Raw genomic sequence first — 13,161 nt, 5'->3', positions numbered from 1 at the left:
TGGTATATAATATTATTATTATCATTATTATTAATTACATCATCTAATGGTATATAATCTTATTATTATCATCACTATTATTAATTACATCATCTAATGGTATATTATATTATTATTATCATTATTATTAATTACATCATCTAATGGTATATGATATTATTATTATCATTAATTACATCATCTAATGGTATATAATATTATTATTATCATCACTATTATTAATTACATCATCTAATGGTATATATTATTATTATTGTTACTATTATTAATTACATCATCTAAAGGTATATATTATTATTATTGTCACTATTATTAATTACATCATCTAATGGTATATATTATTATTATTGTCACTATTATTAATTACATCATCTAATGGTATATAATATTATTATTATCATTATTATTAATTACATCATCTAATGGTATATAATATTATTATTATCATTATTATTAATTACATCATCTAATAGTATATATTATTATTATTATTATCACTATTATTAATTACATCATCTAATGGTATATAATATTATTATCATCATTATTATTAATTACATCATCTAATGGTATATAATATTATTATCATCATTATTATTAATTACATCATCTAATGGTATATAATATTATTATTATCATTATTATTAATTACATCATCTAATGGTATATAATATTATTATTATTATCATCACTATTATTAATTAAATCATCTAATGGTATATAATATTATTCTTATCATTATTATTAATTACATCATCTAATGGTATATAATATTATTCTTATCATCACTATTATTAATTACATCATCCAATGGTATATAATATTATTATTATCATTATTATTAATTATATCATCTAATGGTATATATTATTATTATTATTATTATTATTATCACTATTATTAATTACATCATCTAATGGTATATAATATTATTATCATCATTATTATTAATTACATCATCTAATGGTATATAATATTATTATTATCATCACTATTATTAATTACATCATCTAATGGTATATTATATTATTATTATCATTATTATTAATTACATCATCTAATGGTATATAATATTATTATCATTATTATTATTAATTACATCATCTAATGGTATATAATATTATTATTATCATTATTATTAATTACATCATCTAATGGTATATAATATTATTATCATCATTATTATTAATTACATCATCTAATGGTATATAATATTATTATCATCATTATTAATTACATCATCTAATGGTATATAATATTATTATTATTATCATTATTATTAATTACATCATCTAATGGTATATAATATTATTATTATTATCATCACTATTATTAATTAAATCATCTAATGGTATATAATATTATTCTTATCATTATTATTAATTACATCATCTAATGGTATATAATATTATTCTTATAATCACTATTATTAATTACATCATCCAATGGTATATAATATTATTATTATCATTATTATTAATTATATCATCTAATGGTATATATTATTATTATTATTATTATTATTATTATTATTATTATTATTATTATTATTATCACTATTATTAATTACATCATCTAATGGTATATAATATTATTATCATCATTATTATTAATTACATCATCTAATGGTATATAATATTATTATTATCATCAATATTATTAATTACATCATCTAATGGTATATAATATTATTATTATCATTATTATTAATTACATCATCTAATGGTATATAATCTTATTATTATCATCACTATTATTAATTACATCATCTAATGGTATATTATATTATTATTATCATTATTATTAATTACATCATCTAATGGTATATGATATTATTATTATCATTAATTACATCATCTAATGGTATATAATATTATTATTATCATCACTATTATTAATTACATCATCTAATGGTATATATTATTATTATTGTTACTATTATTAATTACATCATCTAAAGGTATATATTATTATTATTGTCACTATTATTAATTACATCATCTAATGGTATATATTATTATTATTGTCACTATTATTAATTACATCATCTAATGGTATATAATATTATTATTATCATTATTATTAATTACATCATCTAATGGTATATAATATTATTATTATCATTATTATTAATTACATCATCTAATAGTATATATTATTATTATTATTATCACTATTATTAATTACATCATCTAATGGTATATAATATTATTATCATCATTATTATTAATTACATCATCTAATGGTATATAATATTATTATCATCATTATTATTAATTACATCATCTAATGGTATATAATATTATTATTATCATTATTATTAATTACATCATCTAATGGTATATAATATTATTATTATTATCATCACTATTATTAATTAAATCATCTAATGGTATATAATATTATTCTTATCATTATTATTAATTACATCATCTAATGGTATATAATATTATTCTTATCATCACTATTATTAATTACATCATCCAATGGTATATAATATTATTATTATCATTATTATTAATTATATCATCTAATGGTATATATTATTATTATTATTATTATTATTATCACTATTATTAATTACATCATCTAATGGTATATAATATTATTATCATCATTATTATTAATTACATCATCTAATGGTATATAATATTATTATTATCATCACTATTATTAATTACATCATCTAATGGTATATTATATTATTATTATCATTATTATTAATTACATCATCTAATGGTATATAATATTATTATCATTATTATTATTAATTACATCATCTAATGGTATATAATATTATTATTATCATTATTATTAATTACATCATCTAATGGTATATAATATTATTATTATCATTATTATTAATTACATCATCTAATGGTATATAATATTATTATTATCATTATTATTAATTACACCATCTAATGGTATATAATATTATTATTATCATTATTATTATTAATTACATCATCTAATGGTATATAATATTATTATTATCATTATTATTAATTACATCATCTAATGGTATATAATATTATTATTATCAATATTATTATTAATTACATCATCTAATGGTATATAATATTATTATTATCATTATTATTAATTACATCATCTAATGGTATATGTAATATAAACCTCAGGATAGCAATCTAAAAACAAGAAAAAAGACAGATGCGCCACATGGCCCAATATTGTTTGTTCCACACGGTGTGTATAGTGTAGATGTGGAAGATTAAACTCACATGCATAAAAGCACTCTAAATAGTGCCGTGGGAGCAGTCTGGGATCTATAACAGTCACCCAGCACACCGACCTCTTGGATGGAGAAGGATAATCTGTAGTGTAGAGATACAAAAAGACACAGAGGTGCCTATATGGCCTAGTACAGTTTGGACCCAGAAGTAAATAGTATGTGTAGTATTATACTCACATTTGGTGTTGCATCTCCAATGATGCTAATCAGGCAGGAAGGGATCAATACAGTCACCCAACAGACATTAACAAGGCAGACAGCATTTGGCAGAGTCCCAGGATGTCCAGTGGGCCAAATAAATATTAGTCCAAAAAATACAGTGCAGCAAGTGTTTTTGTATAAAAGTAACTGACTTTACTTAAAATAATTAAAAACAAGCGACGCGTTTCTCAGCAACAAGCTGTTTCATCAGGCTTATAGAAAATGACAAAAAACACTTGCTATATATACACAAACAATTGTATCAACATAATTGACCACACTTGTGAAGGGAGTGGCTATTGGCAACTCCTTCATGTTAGAGCCTATCAGCATTCGATACATTATATAACAAACATTTCAGCTTCAAATAACAAATAAATGCAAGTTCATCATGATCAATGTAATATTTCATAGTTATGGTCTAATTGATGTTATAAACATATAAAGCTTAAAAAATATTAACTTCATGTATTTTAGCATTTCATTTGTTGTTTTATAAATGTAAGTATAGTATAGATGTAGCTGATGTTATTTATATATATTCCCTTTTGGGAAGATAGAAAGAAGATAAATATGCTCTCAATCAGTTAGCACTCTCAAAACTTACTTGGTTTTATTCCTCTTGAAATTAGACAAAATACTGTATTCAATGGCGTCTAATCAGTCATATTGGCGTTCCCTATTCACAACTACGCATGCGTGTAACATAATCTGTCAATCGTTGAGCTACCTGTTGTCGTAGGATTAAATGTCGAATCAGTCAAGTAGCATCGTCATTATGGATATATATAAATCTCAGTCCGTGGCATCTATAGCCTGTAACTAAATGGCACATTGTATTTTTAAATAAATTATATGATGGGCCATTCGTGGGATGTTGTCGATGGGGGTGTGTAGGGAATAGACCAATGTTAGCAGGTAATCTTAACCTATCATCAGAGCTCTCGTCACGGGGGGGGGGGGGTGTCACTGTGCTAATGCCGTAGTAAGTGTGTGAAAGCTGCCAAATGTATAGTAGTTGATACAATCACTCAAATACTTAGATCAAAAAACAGTTCTTTGTGTAGAATACCTCGAGTGGTGATTATTAAATATTAATCAGAAGACATAAAATATTATATAAAAAATGCCTATGCTATTGTTATTGTGACAGTTAATAACGATTAATTTCTGATTATATGAAATCAGGATTCCTGCCCTTCTGGGGCAAGGTAATACAGACACAAGGACCTGTGACACAGTGATACAGACACAAGGACCTATAATTTTCTCCCTCAGCAGGTGACACAGTGATACGGACACAATGACCTGTGACTCTGTACCTCAGCAGGTGACACAGTGATACAGACACAATGACCTGTGACTATGTCCTTCAGCAGGTGATACAGACACAAGGACCTGTGACTCTGTCCCTCAGCAGATGATACAGACACAATTACCTGTGACTCTGTACCTCAGCAGGTGACACAGTGATACAGACACAATGACCTGTGACTATGTCCTTCAGCAGGTGATACAGACACAAGGACATGTGACTTTGTCCCTCAGCAGATGATACAGACACAAGGACCTGTGACTCTGTCTCTCAGCAGATGACACAGTGATACAGACACAAGGACCTGTGACTCTGTCCCTCAGCAGATGACACAGAGATACAGACACAAGGACCTGTGACTATGTCCCTCAGCAGGTGACACAGTGATACAAACACAAGGACCTGTGACTCTGTCCCTCAGCAGATGACACAGAGATACAGACACAAGGACCTGTGACTATGTCCCTCAGCAGGTGACACAGTAATACAGACACAAGGACCTGTGACTCTGTCCCTCAGCAGGTGACACAGAGATACAGACACAAGGACCTGTGACTATGTCCCTCAGCAGATGACACAGTAATGCAGACACAAGGACCTGTGACTCTGTCCCTCAGCAGATGACACAGTGATACAGACACAAGGACCTGTGACTATGTCCCTCAGCAGATGACACAGTAATGCAGACACAAGGACCTGTGACTATGTCCCTCAGCAGGTGACACAGTGATACAGACACAAGGACCTGTGACTCTGTCCCTCAGCAGGTGACACAGAGATACAGACACAAGGACCTGTGACTATGTCCCTCAGCAGGTGACACAGAGATACAGACACAAGGACCTGTGACTATGTCCTTCAGCAGGTGACACAGTAATACAGACACAAGGACCTGTGACTCTGTCCCTCAGCAGGTGACACAGAGATACAGACACAAGGACCTGTGACTATGTCCTTCAGCAGGTGACACAGTAATACAGACACAAGGACCTGTGACTCTGTCCCTCAGCAGATGACACAGAGATACAGACACAAGGACCTGTGACTATGTCCTTCAGCAGGTGACACAGTAATACAGACACAAGGACCTGTGACTATGTCCCTCAGCAGATGACACAGTGATACAGACACAAGGACCTGTGACTCTGTCCCTCAGCAGGTGATACAGACACAAGGACCTGTGACTATGTCCCTCAGCAGGTGACACAGTGATACAGACACAAGGACCTGTGACTCTGTCCCTCAGCAGATGATACAGACACAAGGACCTGTGACTCTGTCCCTCAGCAGATGACACAGAGATACAAACACAAGGACCTGTGACTATGTCCCTCAGCATGTGACACAGTAATACAGACACAAGGACCTGTGACTATGTCCCTCAGCAGGTGACACAGTGATACAGACACAAGGACCTGTGACTATGTCCCTCAGCAGATGACACAGTGATACAGACACAAGGACCTGTGACTCTGTCCCTCAGCAGGTGATACAGACACAAGGACCTGTGACTATGTCCCTCAGCAGGTGATACAGACACAAGGACTTGTGACAAAGTGATAGACACAAGGACCTGTGACTATGTCCCTCAGCAGATGACACAGTGATACAGACACAAGGACCTGTGACTCTGTCCCTCAGCAGATGATACAAACACAAGGACCTGTGACTATGTCCCTCAGCATGTGACACAGTAATACAGACACAAGGACCTGTGACTATGTCCCTCAGCAGGTGACACAGTAATACAGACACAAGGACCTGTGACTATGTCCCTCAGCAGATGACACAGTGATACAGACACAAGGACCTGTGACTATGTCCCTCAGCAGGTGATACAAACACAAGGACCTGTGACTATGTCCCTCAGCAGGTGATACAGACACAAGGACTTGTGACAAAGTGATAGACACAAGGACCTGTGACTCTGTCCCTCAGCAGATGATACAGACACAAGGACCTGTGATTCTGTCCCTCAGCAGATGACACAGAGATACAAACACAAGGACCTGTGACTATGTCCCTCAGCAGGTGACACAGTAATACAGACACAAGGACCTGTGACTATGTCCCTCAGCAGATGACACAGTGATACAGACACAAGGACCTGTGACTCTGTCCCTCAGCAGGTGATACAAACACAAGGACCTGTGACTATGTCCCTCAGCAGGTGATACAGACACAAGGACTTGTGACAAAGTGATAGACACAAGGACCTGTGACTATGTCCCTCAGCAGGTGATACAAACACAAGGACCTGTGACTATGTCCCTCAGCAGGTGATACAAACACAAGGACCTGTGACTATGTCCCTCAGCAGGTGATACAGACACAAGGACTTGTGAAAAAGTGATAGACACAAGGACCTGTGACTATGTCCCTCAGCAGGTGACACAGTGATACAGACACAAGGACCTGTGACTCTGTCCCTCAGCAGATGACACAGAGATACAAACACAAGGACCTGTGACTATGTCCCTCAGCAGGTGACACAGTAATACAGACACAAGGACCTGTGACTATGTCCCTCAGCAGGTGACACAGTAATACAGACACAAGGACCTGTGACTATGTCCCTCAGCAGATGACACAGTGATACAGACACAAGGACCTGTGACTCTGTCCCTCAGCAGGTGATACAGACACAAGGACTTGTGACAAAGTGATAGACACAAGGACCTGTGACTATGTCCCTCAGCAGGTGACACAGTGATACAGACACAAGGACCTGTGACTATGTCCCTCAGCAGGTGACACAGTGATACAGACACAAGGACCTGTGACTCTGTCCCTCAGCAGATGACACAGAGATACAAACACAAGGACCTGTGACTATGTCCCTCAGCAGGTGACACAGTAATACAGACACAAGGACCTGTGACTATGTCCCTCAGCAGGTGATACAGACACAAGGACCTGTGACTATGTCCCTCAGCAGGTGACACAGTAATACAGACACAAGGACCTGTGACTATGTCCCTCAGCAGGTGACACAGTAATACAGACACAAGGACCTGTGACTATGTCCCTCAGCAGGTGACACAGTAATACAGACACAAGGACCTGTGACTATGTCCCTCAGCAGATGACACAGTGATACAGACACAAGGACCTGTGACTCTGTCCCTCAGCAGGTGATACAAACACAAGGACCTGTGACTATGTCCCTCAGCAGGTGATACAGACACAAGGACTTGTGACAAAGTGATAGACACAAGGACCTGTGACTATGTCCCTCAGCAGGTGACACAGTGATACAGACACAAGGACACAGGGCCAGATTGGGCAGCCGGGATACCGGGAAAAATCCAGGTGGGCTGCCTCCCGGTGGGCGCTGGCCGGCCGGCAGTTCAGCTGTCTGCTGCAGTAGAGAGCAGCAATTAATATGCAACTATCTGCCCAATCTGGCGGGCCCGGCCCTGGAGGCTGGAACGGAATGAACCACAGTCACAGAAGGGCTGCTGTGCTGCTCAGCTTGGCTAGTAGTTGGTTGGCTGCAATGCTTTGCAATTTGCATATTGCATAGGAAGGTGAATATTTGATGTGGCAGTGCCCGGCCCTCTGGCCGCTCAGTGCTCAGCTCACACTCTGCTCCGCCTCCCAGTCATTCCCCAGACTCCAGTCCCAACAACTAGCAAATCTATTCTGACTCTATGTGTGATAAATGCTAGGCCAGCATCACACATATACAGTCAGAATAGATTTGATGCTCCTGCCTTAAATGAATAACTTAACCGGCCGCAAAAACCTACCACAAGCCATTCAGACTGTCTGAGACTCTGGCCCCTACTTATCAAGCTGTCAACTTACCTGCAGTCGCCGGCACCAATACGCTTGCCTAAGTTTGCCTAACATCGCTGCCGCGGACCTGAATACGTTCTCCAAAATTATCTGTCAAAAAGCCGCGCACCAAGTACGGAGCGATGAGCAGCGGACTGTTGTTAACTAACAGTCATCGATCTCGCTGCTCTTCGGCTTTTTTACAGCTTTCTTGCTACCCTGTCACTAAGCACCCACACTATACTATACTGTTTTACCCCCTAAACCGCCGCTCCCGGAGCCCACCGCAACTCTAATAAATATATTAACCCCTAAACCGCCGCTCCCGGACCCCGCGCGCAACTCTAATAAATATATTAACCCCTAAACCGCCACTCCCAGAGCCCACCGCCACCTACATTATACATATTAACCCCTAATCTTCTGCCCCTATACCACCGCCACCTACATAAAGTTATTAACCCCTATCCTGCCGCTCCCGGACCCCGCCGCAAATAAAGTGTTTAACCCCTAAACCGACGCTCCCGGAGCCCACCGCCACCTACATTATATTTATTAACCCCTAATCTCCCCCACACCGCCGCCACCTACATTATATTTATTAACCCCTAATCTCCCCCCCTAAACCGCCGCAACTATATTAAATGTATTAACCCCTAAACCTAAGTCTAACACTATCCCTAACACCCCCTAACTTAAATATAATGTAAATAAATCTAAATAAAATAACTACAATTAAATAAATTATACCTATTTAAAACTAAATACTTACCTATAAAATAAACCCAAAGATAGCTACAATATAACTAATAGTTACATTGTAGCTATTTTATGATTTATTTTTATTTTACAGGCAAGTTTGTATTTATTTTAACTAGGTAGAATAGTTATTAAATAGTTATTAACTATTTAATAACTTCCTAGTTAAAATAAATACAAAAGTACCTGTAAAATAAAACCTAACCTAAGTTACAATTACACCTAACACTACACTATCATTAAATTAATTACCTAAACGAAATACAATTAAATAAAATTAAATAAAATTATCTAAAGTACAAAAAAAACAAAACACTAAATTATAGAAAATAATAAAATAATTACAAGATTTTTAAACTAATTACACCTAATCCCCCTAATAAAATAAAAAGCCCCCCAAAATAATAAAAATCCCTACCCTATACTAAATTACAAATAGCCCTTAAAAGGGCTTTTTGCGGGGCAGTGCTCCAAAGTAATCAGCTCTTTTACCTGTAAAAAAAAGTACAATACCCACCCAACATTAAAACCCACCACCCACACACCCAACCCTACTCTAAAACCCACCCAATCCCCCCTTAAAAAACCTAACACTAACCCCTTGAAGATCACCTTACCTTGAGACGTCTTCACCCAACCGGGCCGAAGTCCTCCACGAAACCGGGCATTCATCCAGGCGGCATCTTCTATCTTCATCCATCCGGCGCGGAGCGGGTCCATCTTCAAGACATCCGACGCGGAGCATCCTCTTCCGACGACATCCGATGACTGAATGAATGTTCCTTTAAATGACGTCATCCAAGATGGCGTCCCTTGAATTCCGATTGGCTGATGGAATTCTATCAGCCAATCGGAATTAAGGTAGGAAAAATACTATTGGCTGATGCAATCAGCCAATAGGATTGAGGTTCAATCCTATTGGCTGATCCAATCAGCCAATAGGATTGAGCTCGCATTAGAGTAGGGTTGGGTGTGTGGGTGGTGGGTTTTAATGTTGGGGGTGTATTGGGGCAATGCCCTGCAAAAAGCCCTTTTAAGGGCTATTTGTAATTTAGTATAGGGTAGGGATTTTTTTTTATTTTGATTTTTTTATTTTATTAGGGGGATTAGATTAGGTGTAATTAGTTTAAAAATCTTGTAATTATTTTATTATTTTCTGTAATTTAGTGTTTGTTTTGTTTTTGTACTTTAGATAATTTTATTTATTTTTTTGTAATTGTATTTAGTTTAGGTAATTAATTTAATGATTAGGGGTTAATAAATATCATGTAGGTGTAGGGGGGGCAGATTAGGGGTTAATAAATATAATGTAGGTGGCAGCGGGGTCCGGGGGTGTCGGTTTAGGGGTTTAACACTTTATTTAGTTGCGGGGGGGGGGGCCGGGAGCGGCGGTTTAGGGGTTAATAAGTAAAATGTAGGTGGCAGTGGTGTAGGGGGGTCAGATTAGAGGTGTTTAGACTCGGGGTACATGTTAGGGTGTTAGGTGTAGATGTTCCCATAGGAATCAATGGGATTCCTATGGCATCCGCCGCCTCCAGGGCGGCGGATTGAAAACCAGGTACGTTGGGCCGGAAAAGTGCCGAGCGTACCTACTAGTTATTTGATAACTAGCAAAAGAAGTCAGATTGTGCCGAATTTGCATTCGGAACATCTGGAGTGACATAAGCATCGATCTGTGTCGGACTGAGTCCGGCAGATCGTATGTTACGTCACTAAATTCTACTTTTGCCGGTCTGTAGGGTTTGATAACTAAGGCGAATCAAGCTCGCCACAAATACGATGCGGAATTCAAGCTTATTTGCGGTTGACAGCTTGATAAATAGAGGCCTCTGAGTCTCTCAGTCACTCACACACTGAACTGTCAATGGGTGAGGGAATGCGTGCGGCCCGGCTAGAACGTCAGGTCACGTCAGTTACTCACACACTGAACTGTCAATGGGTGAGGGAATGCGTGCAGCCCGGCTAGAACGTCTGGTCACGTCAGTCACTCACACACTGAACTGTCAATGGGTGAGGGAATGCGTGCGGCCCGGCTAGAACGTCAGGTCACGTTAGTCACTCACACACTGAACTGTCAATGGGTGAGGGAATGCGTGCAGCCCGGCTAGAACGTCTGGTCACGTCAGTCACTCACACACTGAACTGTCAATGGGTGAGGGAATGCGTGCAGCCCGGCTAGAACGTCTGGTCACGTCAGTCACTCACACACTGAACTGTCAATGGGTGAGGGAATGCGTGTGGCCGGGATAGAATGTCAGGTCACGTCAGTCACTCACACACTGAACTGTCAATGGTTGAGGGAATGCGTGCAGCCCGGCTAGAACGTCTGGTCATGTCAGTCACTCACACACTGAACTGTCAATGGGTGAGGGAATGCGTGTGGCCGGGATAGAACGTCAGGTCACGTCAGTCACTCACACACTGAACTGTCAATGGGTGAGGGAATGCGTGTGGCCGGGATAGAACGTCAGGTCACGTCAGTCACTCACACACTGAACTGTCAATGGGTGAGGGAATGCGTGTGGCCGGGCTAGAACGTCAGGTCACGTCAGTCACTCACACACTGAACTGTCAATGGGTGAGGGAATGCGTGCGGCCCGGCTAGAACGTCAGGTCACGTCAGTCACTCAAACACTGAACTGTCAATGGGTGAGGGAATGCGTGCAGCCCGGCTAGAACGTCAGGTCATGTCAGTCGTCTCACACACTGAACTGTCAATGGGTGAGGGAATGCGTGCGGCCCGGCAGAACGTCAGTTCACGTCAGTCGTCTCACACACTGAACTGTCAATGGGTGAGGGAATGCGTGCGGCCCGGCTAGAACGTCAGGTCATGTCAGTCGTCTCACACACTGAACTGTCAATGGGTGAGGGAATGCGTGCGGCCTGGCTAGAACGTCAGGTCACGTCAGTCACTCACACATTGAACTGTCAATGGGTGAGGGAATGCGTGCGGCCCGGCTAGAACGTCAGGTCACGTCAGTCACTCACACACTGAACTGTCAATGGGTGAGGGAATGTGTGCGGCCCGGCTAGAACGTCAGGTCACGTCAGTCGTCTCACACACTGAACTGTCAATGGGTGAGGGAATGCGTGTGGCCGGGCTAGAACGTCAGGTCACGTCAGTCACTCACACACTGAACTGTCAATGGGTGAGGGAATGCGTGCGGCCCGGCTAGAATGTCAGGTCACGTCAGTCACTCACACACTGAACTGTCAATGGGTGAGGGAATGCGTGCAGCTCGGCTAGAACGTCAGGTCATGTCAGTCACTCACACACTGAACTGTCAATGGGTGAGGGAATGCGTGTGGCCGGGCTAGAACGTCAGGTCACGTCAGTCACTCACACACTGAACTGTCAATGGGTGAGGGAATGCGTGCAGCTCGGCTAGAACGTCAGGTCATGTCAGTCGTCTCACACACTGAACTGTCAATGGGTGAGGGAATGCGTGCGGCCCGGCTAGAACGTCAGGTCATGTCAGTCGTCTCACACACTGAACTGTCAATGGGTGAGGGAATGGGTGCGGCCCGGCTAGAACGTCAGGTCACGTCAGTCGTCTCACACATTGAACTGTCAATGGGTGAGGGAATGCGTGCAGCCCGGCTAGAACGTCAGGTCACGTCAGTCACTCACACATTGAACTGTCAATGGGTGAGGGAATGCGTGCGGCCCGGCAGAACGTCAGGTCACGTCAGTCGTCTCACAAACTGAACTGTCAATGGGTGAGGGAATGCGTGCGGCCCGGCTAGAACGTCAGGTCACGTCAGTCGTCTCACACACTGAACTGTCAATGGGTGAGGGAATGCGTGCGGCCCGGCAGAACGTCAGGTCACGTCAGTCGTCTCACACACT

The sequence above is a fragment of the Bombina bombina genome, chromosome 7 (assembly GCF_027579735.1).
Source record: "Bombina bombina isolate aBomBom1 chromosome 7, aBomBom1.pri, whole genome shotgun sequence".
Taxonomy (NCBI): Eukaryota; Metazoa; Chordata; class Amphibia; order Anura; family Bombinatoridae; genus Bombina; species Bombina bombina.
The sequence above is the reverse complement of the archived record's forward strand: the minus strand, read 5'-3'. Positions refer to the sequence as shown.